Source organism: Mesoplodon bidens, assembly GCF_964165515.1.
Source record: "Mesoplodon bidens genome assembly, contig: HAP1_SCAFFOLD_386, whole genome shotgun sequence".
In the NCBI taxonomy this organism is placed as follows: domain Eukaryota; kingdom Metazoa; phylum Chordata; class Mammalia; order Artiodactyla; family Ziphiidae; genus Mesoplodon; species Mesoplodon bidens.
In genome coordinates, this window is record NW_027671521.1 from 16,162 (window position 1) to 41,198 (window position 25,037).

General features: G+C 34.2%; 1 long non-coding RNA gene across 3 annotated transcripts; it reads left to right on the forward strand.

The window, feature by feature from the left end:
• On the forward strand, positions 1-25,037 carry LOC308611268. Of its 3 annotated transcripts, XR_014014815.1 has the most exons (4): positions 1-118; positions 16,528-16,748; positions 22,191-22,458; positions 24,817-25,037. It is a non-coding gene; the product is annotated as an uncharacterized lncRNA (long non-coding RNA). The 3 variants fall into 3 exon arrangements; XR_014014816.1 differs by lacking the exon at positions 24,817-25,037 and having other exon boundaries at positions 22,191-23,123; XR_014014817.1 differs by lacking the exons at positions 22,191-22,458; positions 24,817-25,037 and adding an exon at positions 18,269-18,882.

Sequence of the window (25,037 nt, forward strand, 5' to 3'; positions counted from 1 at the left end):
TTTCTGGGAAGGCCTTGTTTCCCCAAAGGAACGATTTCTGGTAGAATTCTGGAAGTCTGACCCAAGAAAAATAATCCAGTATAGCCAATGAATTGAAGACAAGAAGGTTTCCAATCAGGTAGGAACATTTAATCTCATACATTACAATCACCTTAAATAAGGTGTGCTGATAGCTGGATATGATATAACTGCTTGGAAAAAGATGCATATCTAACCTACCCCACAAGGAAGTTGTTCTCAATTCCCTTAGAGGTTGTGATGTTTATCAGAGAGTGCCTTGGGGGAAAATGAATACAATAACAGTATGATGCTTTTTTTTTTTCATTTTTAGCTCATTGTTGCCAAGTACACTTGGTTATCTTGGTGCCTGTGGTTTAATCCCAGCAGGTTAGACATGTGGAACAGCACATTAACCCTTTTTAGTATTTTCTCACAAGACAAATCATTTTTATAGGTTGTCTCCATGGTCTTCTAGTTGCTTATCAAAATTAAGCATCATGTCTTCTAAGTGAGTAATAGCCCCAGTCAGTGTGAGGAAATCAGCTTGGTTCTTATTGGGGCACAAATTCTTGGTCTTGGCACAAAGTGGGTTCACATAGGGAGTTAGAAGGAGAAGAATGGGGCATGCGAAAGGGGAGTTCTGTGTTCTCATTTACCTATGCATGTTGAAACTCCACTAACAGTTTTATTTTCATTAGCAATTTGTGATAAAAACTTAGGGTAAAGGGAATAATGAAGCTGTGCCATTATATGGCAGGACAAAAGATAGTAGTGACATCAAAGTCAGGGCCTATCCATCTCATTTGCAGTTATATACTCAGTGTTTAGCCTAGCATTTGACCCCTCATCAGTATTCAATAAGAAGATGCGTGTTGAATGATTTAGGGATGAATTAATGAATGAAAAAAGTTAATATGGTAGAAAATGTGTTTTATCCTTGTATTTTCGTGTGTTGACTTCTGTATTTCAAGACCCAGCACTGTAACTGACACATAGAATATAAGCAATAAAATTTGCTGAAAGAATGAATGAGTCCCCACAATTCTAAGAATAATTTTAAGACCAACACAGACCCCATATCTACCATGGTCTATGACAGAAGTATCCAGAGATGAAAGCCTGATCTCAGCTAGTGGTAGAGCTGACAGAATTTATCTAGTTTTAATAATTTACAGCTCATCCCATTACATCTAGGCATAGTACCTACGTGAGCCATACAATTAAATGTGGACTGAAAAAAAATGCACAACCTAAAAGTTGAGAATTATGTTTTATTTGGAGGACATACTGAGGACTTAAATCAGGAGACAACCTCTCAGATAGCTCTGAGGGACTGTTCCGAAGAGGTAAGGGAGGGCACAGGATATTTAGGGGTTCTTGCAAAAAAAAAAAAAAAACCCAGGTAGTTGGAACATCAAAAGATTACTGTTAATTAAAGAAACTAGACATCTTAATTAAATAAATTTAGCACTTTTCTATATATGGTGAGATGCAAGAATCTGGTCTCATGGAAATCATTCCCTTGATATGCACTTTAATTATCTAGGGCCAGTATCCTGTGTTCTCCATCCTGAATCCCCTCAGGGTGCAGCATTGGGGGTGGCTTCAGTGGCTGATGGCTTGATGGCTATAACATCCTTTGTACTGATACCGCAGGCTACATTCTTTGTCCACGTAAATGACTTGAATATGGATAGTAAATCTGTGGATTTGCAAAACGTAATTCTTGGAGCATTTTTAGAAGGACAAAGTTAAGGGCAATTTCAGAATCACTAGCAGCTAAAATTGCTATTTATACTTTTCCACCGGTAGGTAGTAATCTGTTGTTGCTATCTTCAGTATTCCCAAGGGATAACAAAAGCCATTTAATTCTAGAAAGAAATGTAAAATTTAGCACAATGCAACTTCCATAAAACCAAACACACAAACACACACCCAACTCTCGCAGATATGAAGTAATAATCTAAAATAGAATCCTGGAACTAATTGCAAAAAAAGAGCAAATGTACTCATATTGGATTTTATTCTTTTATTAATGTTTGAGATATATATATATATATATATATATAGGTATTTATTAATAAAATTCAGAGTTGCTATATGGAGAAATAGCTTTGTACCAATATTGTCTTTGTGTGTGTTTATCAGTAATGTATGAGATTGCCTCCTATGCTCCTTTTCCTTTATTCTCTTGCAGGCAGTAGATGTAGTTATCAGTTGTTTTTAAAATTTCTAGGCAGCCAAAGGGCTAGTATCACTTAAATAAAGAAGGCAAATTGTCCTAAAGTAGGAACAATTTTCCTTCATTATGGAACATAAAGTCCTCCTATGAAGGGGGAAGAATTTCATAGCTAAAAGCTTTCAACTACAGAAGATGTATGAGTAACTATGTATGTTGTTTCAAAGTGGACTCTCTATAATTAATGTCTAGGGGTTATCTTTGGTATATAATGGATTTTGATTTTTTAAATATTATTAGATAATCTACAAAAGAATATATTTAATTGTATGTAAGTTATGAGAAATAATAAAAACTCCTGCAAACACACCACCAAAACTAAGAACTAGAATCAAAACTGCTGAGTCTTCTCTCTGTTCTCTACCCTGATCCCACCTTCCTGCTTTCACCAAAGAAATCACTCTGATCTTGGCTTTATGTTGAACATCCACATAATTTTTATCTGATTTTGCTTATTATTGAGATTTATAAAATTGATATCATACTTTAGTCTTCTGTGCTTGCTTTTTTTACTCAACATTATGTTTCTAAGGTTCATCCACTTTACTTTAACTAGTGTTCATTCATTTGTACTACTGTATAATATTTTATTGTATAAATACAAGAAAATGTGTTTATTATTCTATTAATGATATTTGGGTTTTTTGGGGCCTATTACGGACAGTACTTCCATGAACATTTATTTTAATGTTTCCTGGTACACATGTGCAAGATTTAACATAAGTAAAAGAGTAGACATACTAAGAGTAGAATTGCTGAGTTGTAGGGAATTCAAATATTCAACTTTAAAAATTCATGTCAAAATATTTTCCAAAGTTATGGAATCAATTTTCAGCCCTTTTGCTCTATAGCTTCACCAGTTAGAATGGCCATTCTAGTCTTTTGTTCCTTGTATTAGTCTGCTCAGGTTGTCCTAGCAAAATACCTCAGATTCAGTGGCTTAAAAAACAAGAGATTTATCTTCTCACAGTTCTGGAGGCTGGAAGTCCAGGCTCAAGATGTTGGCAGTTTTGGGTCCTCCTGAGGCCTCTGTCCTTGACTTGCAGATGACCACTGCTTCCTTGCTATGTCCTCACATGGCCTTTTCTCTGTGTGTATACATCCCTCTTATCTCTTTCTCTTCTTACAAGGACACCAGTCATATCAGTTAGGGCCCCACCATTATGACCTCATTCAACCATAATTATGTTTTTAAAGTCCCTGTCTCCAAACAGCCACATTGGGAGATGGGGCATCCACATACGAATTTTAGGGAACACAATTCAGTCCATAACAATTTTAATTTGTATTTCTCTAATTACTGATAGGCTGAGAATCCTTTCATTTGTTTAACAGTTGCCTATGTTTCCTATTCTGTGAAGTCCAGAGAATATCTTTTGTCCATTTTTCTACTGTTTATCTTTTTCTTACTTATTTGTATTGTTTTTTAAATACAAGCAAATAATCTCTGGTCAGCTATATATGACACAAATAAGTTATTTCATACCTTCTAACATTTTTAATGTTGTCTTGTGATAAATAGCGGCTCTCAATTTTAATGAAATCAAATTTATCTTTTAGCTTAGTGTCTTTTTGTTCTACTTAAAATGTCCTTCCCTAGTTTAATGCTACCCAGATATAGTATATTTTCTTCTGAAAGTTCTAGTGTATCTTTGTTTTATATTCAAGCCATTAATGCACTTACAATCGACTTGTCTGTATTATCCAATTTCTTTGTTTTCTTATGAATAATTAAGTTTTCCAGGACCATTTTGGGATGAATGGATTTTTTAGGTGTGTCTGAGCTGTTCTTGACCATTCACATAAATTTCAGAATTGGCAATCCTGTAAAACCTCTATTAAGTATTTTTATTGTAATTGTATTGACTATATAAATTAAGTTGGGGAAAAATTATACCATTATGATGAGTCTTTTCAATCCATAAACAAGATGTTCCTCTCCATTTATTTAAGACTTCTTTAACATCTTTCAATAAGGTTTCATTTTCTCCATAAATGTCTTGCACATTTTTATTTAGATTTATTCCTAGGTAGTTTTTTTTTCCACTTTAAATAATTTTTAAGCTCTCTCTTTGTTCCTGGTTTATAGAAATCCAATAGATTTTTGCATCTTGAGCTTATATCTACCATCTTGCTAATATTGTTTTTTAGTAAGAGAGAGGATTTTCTTAGCAAAGAGGAATAAATGTAAAATTAAGTAAAAAGGTTATGGGTCAGCTCTGGTCAATAGAACTTTCCATGATAATGGAAATGTTCTTAGTGCTGTGAAAAACTACAGCCATTAGTCACATGTGTTTTTAAATTTTTAAATGTAAGTTCAATAAAATTAAAATTTCAGTTCCTAAGTCAAACTTGCCCACATTTCAAGTATTTAATAGCCACTTGTGACTAATGGACACTATACTGGACATTGTATCTCTAGACTATTAGACTGTGAAGCCATGGCGTCCCGGGATTTTATCTTTGTCAATGGCATAGTGAGATCTTTTATGTGACAGTTATTCTGTTATTAAAAAGAGAAGTTACTTAACCAAGTCATCCCTAACTTTTTGAAATAATCCAACATAGCTTTCACCATCCATGAATTTCTTGAATCATATTTATGTTTCTAAACTATTTCTTGTATCAGGTGTTCACTTTGTACCAAGTTCATTGTCCTAAAATGGCACATACCAAAGTATCAAGAGGTTCCCTTATTCCTGATAAGCTGTGATTGGATGAAGAAGACCTTGTTACCCTGCCTGTCTGATTTTTATTATAATCAGATGTTAATCTGTACCAGTCTCCATATTCAAAATTCACCTTCAAAATTATATGTTATTTACATGATGGTTGTCTTTATTTCATTTAGCTAGTATCATGACCTTATAAATGCAGTTTTGGTCATTTTCTACTAAAACCTCATATTTATCTGTGTGGAAAAACATCTCCTACTTGTTTGCCCTCTTATAAACTCTTCCTGTAATTTAATCCTCATGAGCTTTATTTCCCCTAATTGTAATTACTTAATATTTTGTAAAACATTTAAGAGATCACTGGTATGCTCTTTTTTTCAATCATCTATACATTTAAACAGTGTGTTGCAATAAGAAATAGTACTGGTAATCAGAAGACCAGAGTCCTAGTTTTACCCATAAAAATGAACTATATGTGCATTTAAATAAGTTTTATATAAGGTTATATAAGGTTTATTCTGATTCTAAAATTGTTATGATTATTTAGAAAATTATGTTTGAAATATGGCATTATTCAAAACCAATAGAGGTTTGAAATCTATTAAAAATCTACAAAGAATTCAACTATTTCACCTTTTTCCCTGATTTGATATTAAACTGTAATCCTTCATCTTTCACTTACAGCATGCTGTAGCTGCTGTTGACACAAAGACAAAATATAATGTCTAAATATTGTGTACTTGTTTTTTAAATGAATACTTTTGTTTAAAATTGTCTTTTACATAGATTCTTGATTCCCTTTTCACAACTTTTCCATTCCCCATGCTACTGCAATCAATCACTCATGATAGAAAATTATTCTCTTTTCTGTTTGCTAAAGCTCTTTTTAAAATACCAAGTTTCAAATGATCATCAATTCAAGAAACTTTGGGAAATGAACCTCATCATTTCCAGAATGAATATTTTGTTTCACTGGCTACCAGGACACCATCCTCTCCTAGATTTCTCCCCTCCTCACTCACCATTCCTTGGCAGTCTCCCTTGGTGATGCCTCCCATCCCTCAATGTCTTTTAGAATGCCCTAAGGCTCATTCCTGGCCCCCTTCACTCTCCATCTACCTTAACTACTCATGAGTTTTAATCTAGTCCCATTACTTGAATGGGAAGATGACTTATGATTCCCCAATTCGTACTTCTAGCCCTAAGCACTCACCTAACCTCCAGACTCCTAATTCCAATTTCCCACTAAATATCTCCAATCTATGCATAATAGACATTTCAAACTTAGCAAATAAAACTAAATATTTTGCTTTGATCCATCCATTGCACTCCCGTTTTTCCTGGCTCCATAACACATCCAGTTGCTCAGGCCAAAAATGTTAGATTCATCCTTAAACTCTCACTTTCGCACAATTCCTGTGTCCAGTCCATCAGAAATTCTTGCCAGTCTAACTTGAAAATACATCCTGAATCCACCTACCTCTCACCTTACTCTTGCCGTCTTTACTTACTCCAAGCCATCATTGCTTGCCTCATCTAATGCAATAGGCAGCCTCTTCCACAACCTCCTTGCTTCCTCCCCTCTTGCCCCAATCCTTATAGTCTATAACCATTACAATAGCCAGAATAATCACAAAAAAACCATGAATCATATCACATTATTTCCCAAAACCTGTTCCCATCACTTTAGAATAAAAATTAAACTTTTTACCTGTCCCACATGCTTTATTCAGTATTTCTTCTGCCCTACTCTCCAAGCTCGTTTACTACTACTCTTCTCTCACACACACATCCAGATTTTCTTTCTGCAGTGGCTTTCCCAACATCAGGGCCTTTGCACTTGCTATTCCCTAAAACCTGGAAGATTTAAAAAATCTGTAAGATTCCTCCAAGCAAGATCTTAGAAGGTATTTACATTTCATTTTGTAGAGACATTTGGTAGAAGACATTTTTGCAAAAGATAGATACATTTTACTTCGGCGGCTATTCACACATCTGGCAATTTCCAAGTTGGTTAAATAACAAATGTGAATTGATGAAGCTAAAATAAAAGAACTGTAGTTGGTGAGACCTATGTGTTTTAAACCGTGAACTTTGAGGAATTGTAGACATGCAAACTCCACCATGGTTTCAGTGTTAATGTGTGAGAATTAGCTAAGGTATTTTCCAAATACTCATTACTCTCTAAAGAGCTTCTGGGCAGGAAATCAGAACAGGGCCTGTGGACCTGAATTTTATCTAGTACCACAGTTGATTCTGTTGCAGGTGGTTTTCAGTCAGCCCTTTGAGAGACACCAAGCTGGGGTATTTGCCCAGATATGATTACCAATGGTCATGCAAGTCACCAATGAGATACAATCGAGAATCAACAAATGACTGAAAAGAGTGACAAAAGAAGAAGAGGATCCAGTAAGGATCAGTAGAGACGCTATCCCAAGCACTCTTGGCTAGGAGTTTTACACATCCATTCATATAAATGGATGATAGTTAACAGCCAAATGGCACTGCACATTTTTTTAAGTTGCTGAGTATTAAAGTGTATGGCTAAGCATCATAAGTTTTGTTAAATTATATTTTGGTTGCTATAAAATTAGGTGTACATTGTGTGTCATAGATGTAGGGATACAGATGTGTAAATATATGTCATTGTTTCAGTTCTTCAGCTGCTACTTCATAATGTCTTTGCAACTTCTAAATGAAGGGCCTCTTCAAATATTGTTTAGAAAGGAAAGATACCTGTTCATCCCTGTCCACCTCCCTTTCTTCATCCCCTTCCTTGTCCCTTCCCTTTTTTTTTATATCTTTATTGGAGTATAACTGCTTTATAGTGTTGTGATCCCTTCCCTTCTTGAACAAATTAGTCCATTAAGTGAGGTAAAATAACCCTTTGTCAGCATGGGGGAGGTGGGCATTCAAGGGACCAAGTGACTTGGCATTGGGTCTCAGAGTCTGAGAAAGGGGAGAGGATGTCTGCATAAGGGAGCCTGGAGTTGACTGCTGAAGTCTGATTCGTGTGAAAGGGCATCCACATGAGGAAGTGGCCTTGGCAACCACTGTGTACAGATTGTCCTAACCCGTGCCAGGTGGAGAAAATGTGTGGATGGGAAAGTGGCAGCTACAAGAATTTACTTAAATACAGGAAGATTGATCAAATAATTAAGGATATTAAGAATATGGTAATCAGTGTTATTTTAATATCTGTGGAGGGAGTTAAAATATGAAAAGGGCAAAAACTAGAATGAAAGAGTGTTGAAAGGGAATGGAGGATGTTAATGTGAACACATGATTTTCAATATAGAGACATTATAGAAAAACATAGACTATATGTATGCATATGTTTATGAATGTGTTTGTGAATATGTGTAAATGGTTATGAATATGTGTTTTCATATGTGTGTATGTATATATGTACATAAATCCCCTAGCTCTGCCTATTGAGAGTACCTGGGACCACTGCTTCCCAAGAGCAATGAATACACCTAGTGTCCAGATCTTGGTTTCTAAATACAGCTCTCCAACTGAAGGAACTAAAGGTCTTTGGAGAAATGGCTGATTCTAGAACCGCTACAGGGAAAATATAAGATGACCCTAGAACATATTATTGTTTCAAGAAGTAAGGGATCAGCCATAAAAAGAAGCGAAATTGAGTTATTTGTAGTGAGGTGGATGGACCTAGAGTCTGTCATACAGAGTGAAGTAAGTCAGAAAGAGAAAGACAAATACCGTATGCTAACACATATATATGGAATCTAAAAAAAAATAAAATGTCATGAAGAACCTAGGGGTAAGACGGGAATAAAGACACAGACCTACTAGAGAATGGACTTAAGGATATGGGGAGGGGGAAGGATAAGCTGTGACAAAGTGAGAGAGTGGCATGGACATATATACACTAGCAAACGTAAAATAGATAGCTAGTGGGAAGCAGCCGCATAGCACAGGGAGATCAGTTTGGTGCTTTGTGACCTAGAGGGGTGGGATTGGGATGGTGGGAAGGAGAGCGATGCAAGATGGAAGAGATATGAGGATACATGTGTAACTGATTCACTTTGTTATAAAGCAGAAACTAACACACCATTGTAAAACAAGTATACTCCAATAAAGATGTTAAAAAAAAAAAGAAGGGAGATATCACAGAATAATTGGGAAACATCAAAGGATATAGAAGCCAAACTGAAGGGGTTTCCACTGGACAAATCTTGAACAATCTCAGCCTCAAAATAAATAATGGCAGAAATGTATTATACTCAATTGAATAAAATAGGAGTCTATGAGTTCATACTGATTTAAATAATTAAATTGAGTAAATTATGTTTGATGAGGAACAGGATATTTACATAATTACAAAGTGCCTTACCACAAAAATTATTAATAATGAAGGAGAAAAAAATAACTTTACAATGGAGAAGACTGGGTGATACACCTTAATCAAATGAGTCACATGATATTCCAGTAAGGTTACAGGTTAAAAGTTTGCCAAAATTGTTTGATAGGAAGCAGTGAGAAGAACAGAGCTTCACCACTGTGTTATTCCTGCCAACTACACATATCCTGAATAATCATGAGACAAATACAAACAGCTAAATCCTACAAAATAACTGATCCATATTCTTTAAAACTTTCTAGAGATTCAAGGGAAGCCTGAGAAAATTTTCCAGATTAAAAAACTAAAGAGACAGGACAACTAGATGCAACATGTGACACTGGGCTGATCCTTTTATTATGAAGGACATGATGGGGATAATTGACAAAACTTGAAAGGGGTCTGAGGATTAGTAGCTCTGTGGTCATGTGTCAGTGTTAATTTCCTTATTTTCATGATTATATTTGGATATGTGTTTGTAGGAAATACTAGAGGATTTGGGGGAGACATTGCATTGTGTTAGCAACTACTCTCAAATGGTTTGGGAAATAAATTATTTTTATTGTCATTTCAATCTTTCTTTAATTTTCGAGATTGTTAAAAGAAGGCAAAAAAAAGAGGAGTAACCCTCCTTTTCCTGGCGACTGCCATAGTTAAAAGCTCAGTTTACAATGGTGGTCAGTTTTTCAGTCTATTTGTGCTAATTTCTGTTACTAACAACATAGCATCTTATTTTCTATTTGAGGTTTTTGGATTTTTCCGAATTATGCTTTTGCTTTTTATTCTATCAAATGTCTATGAATTTGATAAAGTCCTCGGTATTAACACAAAATCAGTAAGATTCATAAAAATAAAAATAAGTTCTTGGAGAAATTTATAAATTTCTACCTGCATTCAAATTGGAGTAAGTTGGCAAGAAATTTATAAGGGGAAAATACTATAAGGAGCACTCCCATTCAGAAACTCAAAATGGTTGCACGTGTTTATCTTGTAAGAGGTCTGTGATGAAACAGCAGGATGAAGGCTATATGTCCAAACTTAAATGCAATCTTTTAAATCGCCTTTCGTGTCAGGCCATGTAAGTACTGGGCAATTCAAGAAGTAAATTAGAACAATTCTTATTTTCAATAATTTCTTAGGTCAACCCTTAGAATAATGAAACACTTATCTTTAACTCCAAGAAATCTGGACAGTTATTAAAGCAAATGTGTTGTCCTACTGGCCTACACCTGGTTACAAACAGCAGTACGACTTCAGAAAACCCTGGACACTGAGTGGGCTTTCTAACTATAGCTTTTTCTTTCTATAAAGGTGTTTTACAAGAATGCTATCTTTTGTGAAAATGTGGCCTTTAGAAAGGGTACACTAAGGTCTGTGACTTATAGACCTAGAAAAGATTTGAAATATTTTCTTAGCCTGGGAATCCATATTTTAGAGGCATAGAAAGAGAAACCCAATGAAATTAAATATTTTGCCCACCATCAAATGGCAAACAAGTAATAACGACAACACTCAAGCCTCTGTCTTCTAAATCCATTGAATGCAGCATAAATAGATTTCAATAACTGCTGATTTTCATTGTCCTCAACACTACATTCCTTCTGTGCCTTATACCTCTTCTTTTAAGAGGGATGACAACATTATCTGCAAACTTTATCTATAACTATTTTTTTTTTAATTTTGCTGTTTTGTAAACTTTTTGTTTCTATGTTGAAAATGTGTAAGGACATTTACCTTCTTTCTTGAAACACCTTTGCCTGCATTTATCACATTTTATTGTTGAACTATCGTGTAGCAATAAGTACAAAAGCGCCTCTAGTAGAGGAGATAATATCAGAGGCAACAAGGTGTGTGTATGGGGGGGCGGGGTTAGAGTTGACGTACCTTAAGGGAGATGAGGAGAGAGGGAAGAGAATAGAAAGTTTATTTATTTGAAAAAATATGGCAAGTTAGAGAATTTTGGCTAAACTTAATACAATATAGCTTTCCTTAACTTAAATTCCGGGTTAACTTCCACTCTTTACATTGCCACAGACTAGGGAATAAACAAAGCAAAAAGATTTTTGGTACCACCATTTTGTGTTAATTTCATAAAGATTTCTACAAGACTTTTAAAAAATAAATTGCAAAACAAAAGTCTTGTCTTTAGCTTATTTTCCCTGCATGCTTGCACTTTAATAAGTTGATAAATGGCATTTAAACTCAATAGTTATGATTAATTCTGTCCCACAATTTTTAAAAGCACTGGGGATTGTGTGCGTGTGCATGTGCCCACCTTTACAACCAGTAAAATAAAGTTCTTGATCCAAAAATTATTATCACTTAGACTATTGAATAAAATCAGATATGATAGAGGGGCCAGCTGTTGGTAGGTTTAAAAGTCACCCTAGGTGATTAATTCATGCAGCAGTGTTGCACGTCTCTCTTTAGATGAAGCACTTAGAAGTAGAACCAAGCATGGATCTAATTTCATATCTGAGATGTGTTTTATTTAGAGTTCTTTGGCAAGTGCTTGCTCTGTGTGTTTTTATAGTCTTTGGTTGTGCTATAAAAATGTCAAAATTATGAATTAACAGATATGCAAAAGTGAAATCCTAGAAGATAGGATAAACATGAAGTCCTCTAATTATCACTCAAATAAGTTTGGTTGACACAGAACTGGGAATCAGATAAAGACATTAATAATTCATAATGCTGAAGTTAAAATCTTCTAGTTACAGTACAAAAGAAATCCTAATTTGTACCACAAGGTAATGAATTCAGTACTTTTCATTTGTTAAACATTTGCTTATTACCCTGCACCGTGCATATAAAACTGTTCCCAAATTTGGAGGGCAAACAGGAAAAACAGACACTCTCTACCCTCAAGTTGTTTATACTGCAGTCAGTGAAATTTCTCTACTTTGAGATCTTTTAATTCCTCAGCTCATTGTAACATCTTCTTCAGATGAATTGTTTTTTATTTGTTAAAACCAATGTTTAGCACTTGAAATAGTTTCTTCAATGTTCCTGATAGTGAAATAGAGTCATCATGGTAATTTCCAATACTAATTATAGAGTTGATAGGAGAAATGCTCAAGATTGATAGTAAAGTGATTTCAATAATCTACAAAATGTCTTGAGGTTTCCCAGATAACAACTTGTCTCCCAGACAAAAATGCACTTATTATTTATCTTCCAAGCTTATAAAAATTTTTGTACTTTAATCATATAGAGATTTTACAACATCTTTTCATTCATATTTTAAGATATTTTGTTCAGTAGATTATCTCATTTAGAAACTATTGATTTATATTTACATACTATGTAAATATTAGTATACATTTCTCAATGACTAGATTAGTGCTTTCTTAACTACTTAAATTTGTTTAATTCATATTGTTGTTCTTCAGCATTTCTTTTACTCACTGGAGCCTATCCTACTGACTTCAAAAAGCCTGAAAAATCTGAAAATCCCATTTAAAGTAACTGTATGGAAAATCTTTAAAATAACATATAATAATGGTAGAGAAGAAGTGTATTGAACATTGTGCTGAGATTATTCCATTAATAAAGAGATTAATCAATAATTCTAATATTCAGACATATAATCAAAATGAAAAACAATCATAATACTGAGCAATGACATTTTCAATAAAGGGAGATATTAAATATTGTATAGGAAACTAGAATCTGCAAAGCAGACAAGTTGGCAATGATTATACATATATTTAAAATATGTTGAAACAGTCATAGACAGTTTTTCTTTTTGGCTGAAAAGAGGCCTATTGAAGTGTTTAAGCACTACTTCAACTGGAAGAGATATTTAGACACTATACAGAAAACACGATTGCAGAAGAGCAGATATTAGCAGGTGTGTGAATGTGTATGTCTTTTTTGTGTGTGTGTGTGGTACGCGGGCTTCTCACTGCTGTGGCCTCTCCCGTTGCGGAGCACAGGCTCCGGATGCACAGGCTCAGCGGCCATGGCGCACGGACCCAGCCGCTCCGCGGCATGTGGCATCTTCCCAAACCGGGGCACGAACCCGTGTCCCTTGCATCGGCAGGCGGACTCTCAACCACTGCGCCACCAGGGAAGCCCGTGTATGTCTTTAATTAATGTATTTTCATTCATTCAAAACGGGAAGAATGCCAAATTTACTTTAAAGGTGGCATTGTGATATGTTAAAGTTCCATTCTTAGACTTTTGCTGCTGTTGCTGTTCCTTTAGTATTCACCAAAGAGTACCGTCCTGTCATTTATCCAAGTTAGAAATCTAGGAGCAATCCTAGGATTCTCATTATAGGGTCCACTCCCCTCATGCTCCCCCCTCAATAAGTAACACATTCTTAGCTCTCCTATATAGGAAAGCTCTCTCCAATGTACGCCTGCTCTGTCACTCTCCGGGTCCAGCATCTCTGCCTCAGCCTCCCATTGAAGTCACTTCTAGTTCATTCTGTGCAGGGCCATTTTTAAACCTTCCTCAGTCCTAGGCAATTGCCCTTTTAGAAGCTTTACCCTAAATGTTATCAAATGCATTAAAATGTGCCCAAGTCACATATCCAATATAATTTAGAGATAACTATATGAAAGCTGAGTAACATTGCTGTTGTAGTAATATTAGTTGAAAATATTAATTACACAAGTTTTGATCTCCATTTTGCAGATTTGTTTTCATATTCTGGAGCCCTTTTTTTCAGGTTCCAAACAATTTTCTAAGTCCTTCTCAAACTCCTAGTCCCTAGTGAGTGTGCTTTTACTGTCACAGGGTTGAACAGCCCAGACAGCAAGATGTCTGAAGATGAAGACCATCACAGGGATGAGTAAATCAGATACGTGGAAGTTGGAATGCAAAGTGTTTGTAGAAAAAAATATACAAATCAAGGAAGAAATTGCAGTGTCAATTAATATGATGTATATCAGATGATAGTATTAAAAAGCCAGGTGAAAATAAAATAACTTAATAATGTACCTATTTGTCTGATTGTTTACTAGTGATATACTGCTCAGTGTAAGGTGAGAACCACAGATATTATCTTCTGGAAAAAAACCCTTTAAGCCCTAACAGTTTCAGTTTATAAATTTCCTCTCTAATAAATGAGGAATAAAATAATTTACAATAAATTAATTATTTCCTCTTCTGAAGGTACCAATACCACAAATTCAGTCAGAAGATGGATCAAGTTTTTCATACATTTCTCTCATTTCACATTTTTTAAATAAATGAGACTATATTTTGTCTAATGACTACCAGAACAACTATCTGGAAACTGTGACTTCATTATATGTGAGAGAGTATTTTAGGAGATACAGACGTATATTTAGATGGAGATATAAATACATAGCATATATACACAATATTTAATCAGACACAGGAAATGTCGGATAGCTCCAGAGTGGTACACCCTATGTTCTGAGCTGCTCCGAAATGCAGTTCCTTTTTTTTTTTTTTAACATCTTTATTGGAGTATACTTGCTTTACAGTGGTGTGTTAGTTTCTGCTTTATAACAAAGTGAATCAGTTATACATATACACATGTTCCCATATCACTTCCCTCTTGCGTCTCCCTCCCTCCCACCCTCCCTATCCCACCCCTCTAGGCGGTCACAAAGCACCCAGCTGATCTCCCTGTGCTATGTGGCTGCTTCCCACTAGCTATCTGTTCTAATGGGAGTTCTCTGGGCACAAAGGGCACTATTTTCTGTAATGAGATTAGAAGAAAGGATTTGCTAATAATTGCTTCTATAGCAACTAAAAATCTTGGAATCCCACCTTTCAGCATTTTGAAAATCTTAAAGGGGATGTTGTCAGTAACAAAAAAATTGAAGACTGATTATGTATTTAAATTAATGATTCTTTAAATTCATCTTTTAAATTGATTCATGCTTCTCAGAAAATAAAATATGCTAATCCGTATATCCTTTTTCCACTGCGTAGGGCAACTATATCTAAAAACAAAAATACTATCATTTTACTTTCCTTTACTATATTCCTCCACAACTTGTGTTGTACTTTCATATTTTCTTTTCATTCTGCTAGTGAGATATATATCCATATATGTATGTATACATATATGTATATATACACATAATATTTAGATTTTAGATATTTGCATTATGCAGGGCAATCCATAAAATGGATAGATGCTTAATTTTAATACCATTGAATACAATTTTCATAATTTTATACTTTAATTATTTTTGGAAGCACAAACCAGAAAGGGTAAAGCAACCTTGAAATGGAAAAAGATGACCAAGCTGGCATTTTGCATTTCAGACTTTATATTTGGACTACTCAGTGGGACAGATTATAATAACAAACTTTTGCTTTTGCAGGGAGGTCAGTCTTTGCTTCTGCATTGCCTCATCTCTTTTAATCCCATGCAGTTTATTTTTCATCTCAGAAACTATATTTTTCATCTCTAGGAACTCAATTTGGGTTATTTTTATATCCTCTGTATGTCTATTTAAGATGTTGACGCTTTCCTTTAAACTTTTTGAACCTATGAAAATTAGTTATAATAACTGTTTGAATGTCTTTGTTTACTGATTGTACCATTTTTCAGTCTGTTTTCATTAATTAATTTTTCTCCTTGTTATGGGTTATATTTTCCTTCGTCTTTGCATCCCTAGTAATTCTAGATTGCATGTCAGATATTGTGAATTTTACTTTACTGGTTGCAGGGCGTATTTGTATTTTTTTAAATATTTGTAACTTTGCTCAAAGAGGCAGTTAAGAAATAGTTTGATCATTTTGAGGCTTCCTTGTAAGCCTTATTAGGCTGCAAGTGAAACAATTTAGTCTAGGGCTAATTTGGTCCCACTACTAAGCCTATACCCATTGAATACTCTGTGTACTGAATACTCTAGTTGATGCTGCATGTATTAAATTATATCAAAACATATTTGTATAATCTTAAAGCAATAAATGCAACACATAAAAATATAAAAAATTTTAAAAATTAACTTTCATTAAATAAAACAAAAATGTTTTCTTCTAGTAATTGTAGTATTTTAACATATTTAAATACTGCATCCCTATGAAATTCATTTTGTTAATAAATATGAAAAGAGAATCCACCTTTATTTTTCACAGGTGACCAGGGACTTGTTCAAACACCAACATTTAACTGTATTACACAAAACATTATGCCACTGGTTTTTATGGGTTATCATTATAATTAACAGCTTTATACAACCGTTGTCTTGTGCTGTTTGTTGTTCAATGTCTAAAAGTATTGTTTAATATATATATATTTTTTTTACTTTTAGCAGTTTAAGCCAGGAGAGTAAATCCAGTTCCTGTTACTCCATCCTGTCCAGAAGCACAGGTCTTAAGTGAAATTTAATACCAAAGGAACAGTTCCAAATTTTACAACGGATCTATCACTGGTTGTTAGCATATCTTCCCACACCCAAGACACCAAGATACCTTCTACTCACTGTTAAAGTTTATGATGAGCAAAACTTCCACCACTGTGCTTCCTTAGCATGTGAGTATATTTTTAACTTACTGGTTATATATATTCTCTAATTATCCATTATTTTGTCCTTCTTTTTGATTAGATATTGATATCCACATTTTTTTTCTAATAGCTCACAGAAATTTCTCTCATTAACAACACCAATAGAAATAACAATAAAAATCGCCTTGGGGGACCAAATTTATATCACATTATCAAGTTTTTATTTTGCTCCCATAAAACTTCTGCAAAATACAACCACTGTCTATCATCAGTATCATTAGAACAAAACCAAGTCATTCTAATCTCAAAAGCACAATATTTTATTTAACTTAATAAATTTCACATTATAAAAATTTTCTCATAGCATCATCCTTAATTCCTCAGTATTCACTAATACTGGGGGATTTTTCTTTCAGTTATTTGAGACTAAGGATGATTTTATTCATCTCTACAACCTGGTATATATATATGTACAATGTTTGTCAAAAGGTGGATATTCAAAAACATTCTTGACTAAATTATGGTAATTCATGTGATCAGTTCTGCAGTTCTTAAAACTTTAAATTACTTGTTAATTCTAAGAGAAAGTCAGATAATTTTTAGAAGGATTTCCAAACCATGCTAAAGTGTCAGCCTTCATTTCCTTGTGTGAGGGAAACAGGAGAGAAATAGATGGTTTTAAAGTTCTCCAAGCTTCTGTGTCCTTTATACATCCACAATTTTAATCCTTATCATTTTCAAGATTTGCTAAATTATTTGAGGTGATCCATTCTCTTATTAAAGTTACATATTTTATGTCACATACTGAGCATATGAACAAATAACTTACTGATAAATGACAATGCCCATAACATCAGGTTAATCTGATTTCCATGAAATGAGCTATAACTTCAAGAATATTAATTCATCTAATAAGGGTGATGATTTACATAATGTTGCCTAAAATATTTCTCTTGATTATTTAAGAGAGTTTTCCTAGGGGAAAATAGCTGGGAAGTCTATAGAAAAAAAAAATGACAACCATGATTAATTTAATTCCAGTCTAAAGGACTCCATATATAATGTATTTGAGAAAACCAAGTCACTATTATAGATTCAGATAAATGGTTGTATATATGAGATATTTTTAATGTAACCCAAATTATAAGAAATAGTTTTTTGGTATAGAAGCAACCACTCTTTTACCTAAAGGAAAATATAAAATCTGAGTTCATTGAAAATTTGCCTCATTGCCCTCTGTTAGTTTGTGCCTGCCCCATCCTTAGGGGCCCAGTTAAGGACTATTCTATCATCCATACATCAGAAGAGAATGTCTGTGTTCTATGTTGATAGTCAGTCTAAACAAATATTTATACAGTTGAGATCAGAGATATAAAATGTCAGTTCCAAATCCACCCATGATGGCACATATACCAGACAGATGACAAAGGTTATAAAGGCCTGTGAAATACTTGAATCATATTTTGCAACCCTTGAAAGAATTCAAGTTGGAGATTAGCAGAAACCAGGCTCAGTTCTGTCCATAATCCCCTTTATCTGTCTTCTAGCCAACAATATGAAAACCTGAAGCCAAGCTGACAAATAGAGTGTGAAGGGCCTTCTACTGCATTTAAGAAAAAACTGAGACTTGCTATAGGTAGAAATTATTTTTCTATTACTATTATTGTTGATGTTGTTGTTATTCATAGAAATAATGAAAAAAACCCCTAAATAACATTATTCTGCTGGATTCTTTACTATATGCAACACAATAAATTAACTCGCTTCATATTACACTGGGCATATAACATGAAAACATGTGCAGAGAACAGAAATCAGTATCTGTACAGACAAATGCCCCTGTGATAGAGAAATCTATGATTTTAAGTCCAGACAATTAGATCTATTAAGGTGTAAGAGTGTTTCAGTACAGTCCTGCTAAAAGTAAACCTTAAAAGTAAATCGAAAAAAAAAAAGGAAAACTGATGCCAGTTAGATACAAAATATAAGATTATGCTATGTATATGGGACAGGATAGAACTCTGAATGCACTCACATGTAGGGAAAGCAATATTAGTGACAAATCAACTAATGTCCTTATTGAGCATAGACGTTCCAAGAAGGGTGAAGAGTACTGTATATTAGATGTAAGACTCATAATATTCAAGTTAGTTGTAAAAGAAACAAGGTAAATGCTTTCAGTCAATAGGATAGGCTGAACTGATATTGAGAATCCTTTCTTGCAATCTGAACACACAGTTTGTTATACTTGTGTTTTCTTTTATATGTTGCTTTTACATGTAGCAACACATAAAAAGAAAATGAACAAGCTTACAAAAAATGGGGGGGGGATCCCCAGTCTCAGGATTTAAGGAGAAAAAACAAATTCAACATTAGAATAGTGAGGAGGAGTTGAAACCAAGAAATTCAAGGGGGCCCTGGAAATAATAAGCCTTGTTTTTGAGGGCTGGCTTTAAATATCTGTCGTCTTATCAGAAAACAGGTAGATGCTGTTGTCTTATCAGAAAACAGGTAGATGCTGGAAAACAATAGAATAATATCTTCAAAGTACTGAGCACATATAGCTGTCCAAATTAAAATTCTACACCTCATTTTAAAAAACTACTCAAGAACAAGAAGTAAAGAAATTTTCATTCATAGACAAAGAGGAATTACCACCCACAAACTGGAACAACAACAACAACAAAATGACTAAAGCAGTAGCAGCAGCTATTGGAATTGTCTGAAGGCATTAAAAAATATTCTGATGCCTGAAGCCAATACTTGGAGATTTTTTTTTTTTAACCAGTGATCTAGGCGGTGTTTCAATAATGGGAGCTTTAAAAAGTTCTCACATAATTCTCATGTGTTTTAGGCAAGATTGGAGACCATTGTACAAAGAATGTTCTTCAGTAAGAAAGAAAATAAGCATAAAAAGAAGTAGGAAGGTGCACTGAACAGTGACCAGCAAAGAAATTTGTAATGTTGGAATGAATCTGAATAACGGTTGAGTGTAAAAAATAATAGCCAATGGGGGTATGTACAAAGTAAAACTAAAACACTAGATAATATACTGAAATACTGGAGATCAGATTTAAAATTTGAGGGGTCCATGAACCGCTTAGGAGGAAGATGAGATAATTAGTTTTAGACTTTTTCAAGTTAGAAATATATGTCAAATTTTTCAGAAAACACTAAAAATGAAGACTTCATATATGATTCATAAAAAGGTAGACCATAAAAAGAGAATGAAAAATGTGTTTAAACGAAGTTAGTACCGGGAGGGATGAAACATGGAAAAATAAAGGAGAAATAGATCAATAATCACAATACATTTGATCACAGAGACAATAAAAATAAATTTAAAAATTCCAGTTTGGGCTTCCCTGGTGGCGCAGTGGTTGAGAGTCTCCCTGCCAATGCAGGGGACACGGGTTCGTGCCCCGGTCCGGGAGGATCCCACATGCTGCGGAGCGGCTGGGCCCGTGAGCCATGGCCGCTGAGCCTGCGCGTCCGGAGCCTGTGCTCCACAACGGGAGAGGCCACAACGGTGAGAGGCCCGTGTACTGCAAAAACACACAAAAAACAAAAACAAACAAACAAAAAAAAATTCCAGTTTATGCTGCTTACAAAAGACATATATAAACTATTTTTAAGATGCAATGCAATACTTCACTCGAAATAATTAATTATATACATGATAAATGATTTTTAAGATTACATATTTGGCATGATGACATGTCTACAAATTTTTAAAACTCAAAGCAATCATGTGTTTTTCATGGATTCATTTGCATATAGTAAAAAGTTCAAGCATGGATTCAAAGTATTTATATTCAATTCATGATACCAGTTATCTAAGAAGAGGAAAAATGGGACTGAAATGAGAATAGAGAGGAGAGAAAAGAAATGTGTGTGTATCTGTGTGTTTGTGTGTGTGTGTGTGAACACACGTACAACAAATGTGTGCTTCTTTCACAGCATGATTCACTGTATTCCATCACAATATTAAGAAGATTTCACACAATATGGGCATCTCTGCAGAAATTAAAATTGTCCCATGCTTATGTGTATTGGGCAATGAGCTCACCTTACTATTTCCATCCATTCTTCAATTAAAATCTAGAAATGTGAATGGGCTGGTAGAATTTAGTTAGTGAGCCAATTATCTTTATAGAACATGCTAGTTATGCACAGCTTTTCCTTGGCTTAACTATGTTTTAAAATAGCAGGCATTCATTTTACGTCTTTAATTGATGGCTATCACACACAATTAGTTTGAAATTTCTTATCAATATGCTTGAAATATACTTGGTTGAATCATTGGAGTAATCTTTTTTGAACTTACCCAAAAGTATGTGTTTAGCCTTCCTAAACACAGTGGCACATTTCCAAGTACAAAGTAGTTGCATTAGAATTATTCCTAATATGAAGACATTCAATATTTGTGGCAACAAATTTTCTCTTGAAAACTTAGCTTCCAGATGGAAGAAAAATAAGGGTAGAAATGTATTTAAAGGCAAATTTGAAGATGAGAAATCAAAATTCACATTCCATAGTGAAAGAAAAAGGGTTAGTAATTACAGAGAGAAAGGCAAATACAATGCAAAAATTATTGGAACATATTTTGCTCAATTACAAACAAACTTACATGGTAAGTTGTAGCTTCCATTATTGCACCAATTTGTAGCATATTTTAATATTTTCATTTTGAAAGGAAAATTTTAAAAAGTCATCTATTGTTTTTTTAGAAAGTATCTAGAGTGGTTGAAGTGAAATAACTTTCAGAAAATGTGTTAAAATGGGGCTACAAAAGACTTAGGAGGACATAAGCTTGGTTCTTATTATGGACAGTTTGCAGATCAGCCATGGGGATACACATTATTTCCAATTTAAAATGAATGATGATTCTATACACATATATATGCATCTTATCATATTGATTATAAACCAAGTAAAATCTCATGAAATCTAAGTATGTTTGAAAAACTTAAACCTATTTTTATGTTTTTCCAAACACTAGAAAATGAAAGCAATTTCTGTTGTTTGTCATTTTCTTTTGGACTCTCTTGGCTTCCTGAAAATGATTATGTCAAGATATTGGAGAAATATTCATAGGAAGCAACAGAGGCCATGAGAATAGAGACCTACACTGCTTCCTCATTAGAAAAAATCAAATAAAAATTCCTGTCTATCCATTTCAAATTACACTCAGGGATGCTTATAATATAGAATTTGAAAGTTGAATACATACTAGTTGTCAAGTAGTCAGCCCCGTTGATTATTCATGCATTCCCTCCTAAGTATGTTGTTCTTAGAATTCAGAGGGGTCCTTTAATCACACCCCCCATCTTGACCACTCACATCTCCAGATTTTCCTACTTCACGGCATATTGGTGTTTAACTTATTAAACAAATATTTGTTGAACAATTACTATGCATGCTAAGCAAAGGGGATCAAAGATGAATGAATATTCATTTGTCTTTAAGGAGACACAGTCTACTGGAGAGAGGCAGAACTGTGAACAGATGACTGCATAAAGAGGCAAAGTCAAGTCTTATTTATTCAGAGGAAGAAGTCCCCGTGATCAAGCAACAAGTAAAATCATTTCAGTGTGCAAGACGTGGATTTGTGATTGAAAATGCACAAGCATATTTATTATCCATCATAGATGATCACCTATTATAATCAGGGAGATTTCTTAATGGCACAGCATCTAGAGGAGGACGTCATGCATGAACCTGTCATATTCAGAAAGTAAGGAAGTGGCACAGTGGGAACAGTTCAGGAAAGTAAATAAACATGACAGTAGGTTTTAAATCTACTTTACCTGTTCTGACTATTATTAATCTATTTGGGCAAGTGGTAGTTTTCATTGATGTTAGCATTTTTTCATCCACGACTTGAAATCAGACATTAAATATTAATATTATAAAAATATTACAAATGGAATTCATTCACAAATTTATAAAAATAGATCAGCACCAGAGACCTACTTATTGGAAACAAAGTAGGTAGAACAATGAAACTCATTTATAGTTCCTCCTCAACCAAAGTGGACAGAAGTTTTATATGTAGAGGTCAATCCTGGGCCAGAGGCTATTTAATATTTTCATCAAGTCTAGGATGATAGAAAAGCATGTGGATTTAGTCATTTACAGTTCTCTTTAGTTGATAAGACTGATTAATACTTTGTCAAGATCAAAATTCAACATGACCGTAATATGACCTTGACAAATTGGAGAAGTGGTTTAAAACAATGCAATTTAATAAGTCTAAGGGTCAGGTATGGGCTTTAGAGGGACTGGGAAGGAAATGGAAATTATAATAATGTAGGTGATACCATGCCAGTGAGAATGCATTTGTGTGTGTAATATAATATGTAACAAATAATATTGAGTATGACTTGAGTCAAGAATATAGCAATAGCTTTTATTTTTTTTCTCTCTCTCACCATGGCATAGTGCTTACTCACTCACAAATATTTCTAATACATTTCCTCAAAATTTCATCATTAAATCCTGTATCCCTGCTGATAAAAGTAATTCTAAGATATATAAATGAAGAGAAGCGTATAAAGGTACAAATAAGTGGGTGAATATTCATGAAATTACTTTGTATTGTGCTTTACAAATACGATTTATGCATTTATCTTGTTACTAACACATTCATTCATTCATTCATTCAGCAATCATTACATATTTATAGAACTTCTACTAGGTCCCAGGCACTGCATTAGGTGCTGGTAATACAAGGTGTGGAAAAGCAAGCATTGTCCATATTTCTTAGAGCCTGCAGTCTAAAGAAGAATTACTAATTATAGTAAATATAGACAGGGTACTGTGAGCCATGGAACAGGGAGCCTTTCTCACCTGGAAGGATGAGGAAAGGCATCCCTTGTGAAATGTCTTCTTAACTGAAGTATGACGTAGGTAGCCTAAGGGGACAAGGGAGTAAAGGAGTAAGTATTTCTTGCAAAGGGGAAAGCAAGTGTTAAGAATTTGAGCTTCAAAAAGGGAATGCTTCACGTTGATATTACAGTCTCAACAAATACAATTAAATTTCTGGTTGTTAATACATTGCATAAAAGTGGAGGAGTGGATTTCTGCCCAAATTAGGGCATACAGTTAGGATTAGAAATGTGCTCTGTGATATCAGTGACTTTAACATTGCAGTGAGACTGGGAGAAAAAAACGTACAAAGAGGCTATCCTCTGGACCCAATGGCACTGATGTACATCAAGGCTTTTGCTGAAGTAGAAAACCTGCTATTGATATTGAGATGCTCTTGAATGAAACAATGACTTCAAATAAGAGTTCCAAACTGAAACTCAGAAAGACCACCAATCTGACATGACTTAAATTTGAACTGCTTCTCAGATAGGCAATTTATACTTTGGGGTAAATGGAAACTGGGCTTGGTTTCACTCATGATATCAATGACATTTTGCTATTAAATTTGGTTTAATACTTTCATTTTACAAATCCCTAACTTCAGAAACTCTCTAAGGGAAAGTAAGGGGAAAAGGATAGGACTAACTTGTTTAGTTACATTACCTTGAATTTTACATTTAAATTGAGCTGCGCTATCTCCACCAATGCTTGACTAGAAGCCTGCACAGTGAGTAGTTGTAATGGAGGAGATTGGCTGATTTTAATGGCCACATCTGATGGATCTCAAAGAAATTCAGGTAAAACAACTCTCTGCATAGTTCATAGTCAATTATTTATACTTACAGAAAAATGCCAAAGCCTAGAAAACTTTAAATGGTGGATAATCGGCAACATTCACATTTTTCCTTGAGGTTTTCAGGATCGTACAAACACATTTAGGCTTTGAAAGACACGTTTTGGAACTTTACTGGAGGTATTCTAAGAAATACCTTCATGTTAAAACAATCTCCAAATATTTTAGGAATAACTAGTATCTCTCCGTAAATAATTCATGCCTTAATTAATTATTATGATTGTTAGAAATTAATACTGAAGTATTTCAGAAAAAGATGACATATTAAGAATGTGACACTGCTTCCATGTCATATAAGAGCATGAGGATATCTCTATTATGAAACTTACTGCATTTTGCTACAACATTTTTGTCTATCTTCTCTTCCAGATTACAAGCTTCTTAAAAAATAGACTGTGCACAGATCTAACCTTCTGGCCTACATTTGCAGCACTGGAGACTACTATTGAAATATTAATTCAAAGGATATTTTAGAAAACATTATAGACAGAACTCTACCATAAAAGAGCATATATAAATATAGCATATTTTCTGATGTTATTGAATCATCTTAAATATTGGTTAATGCAAATTTCAATCTCTAAGGCACT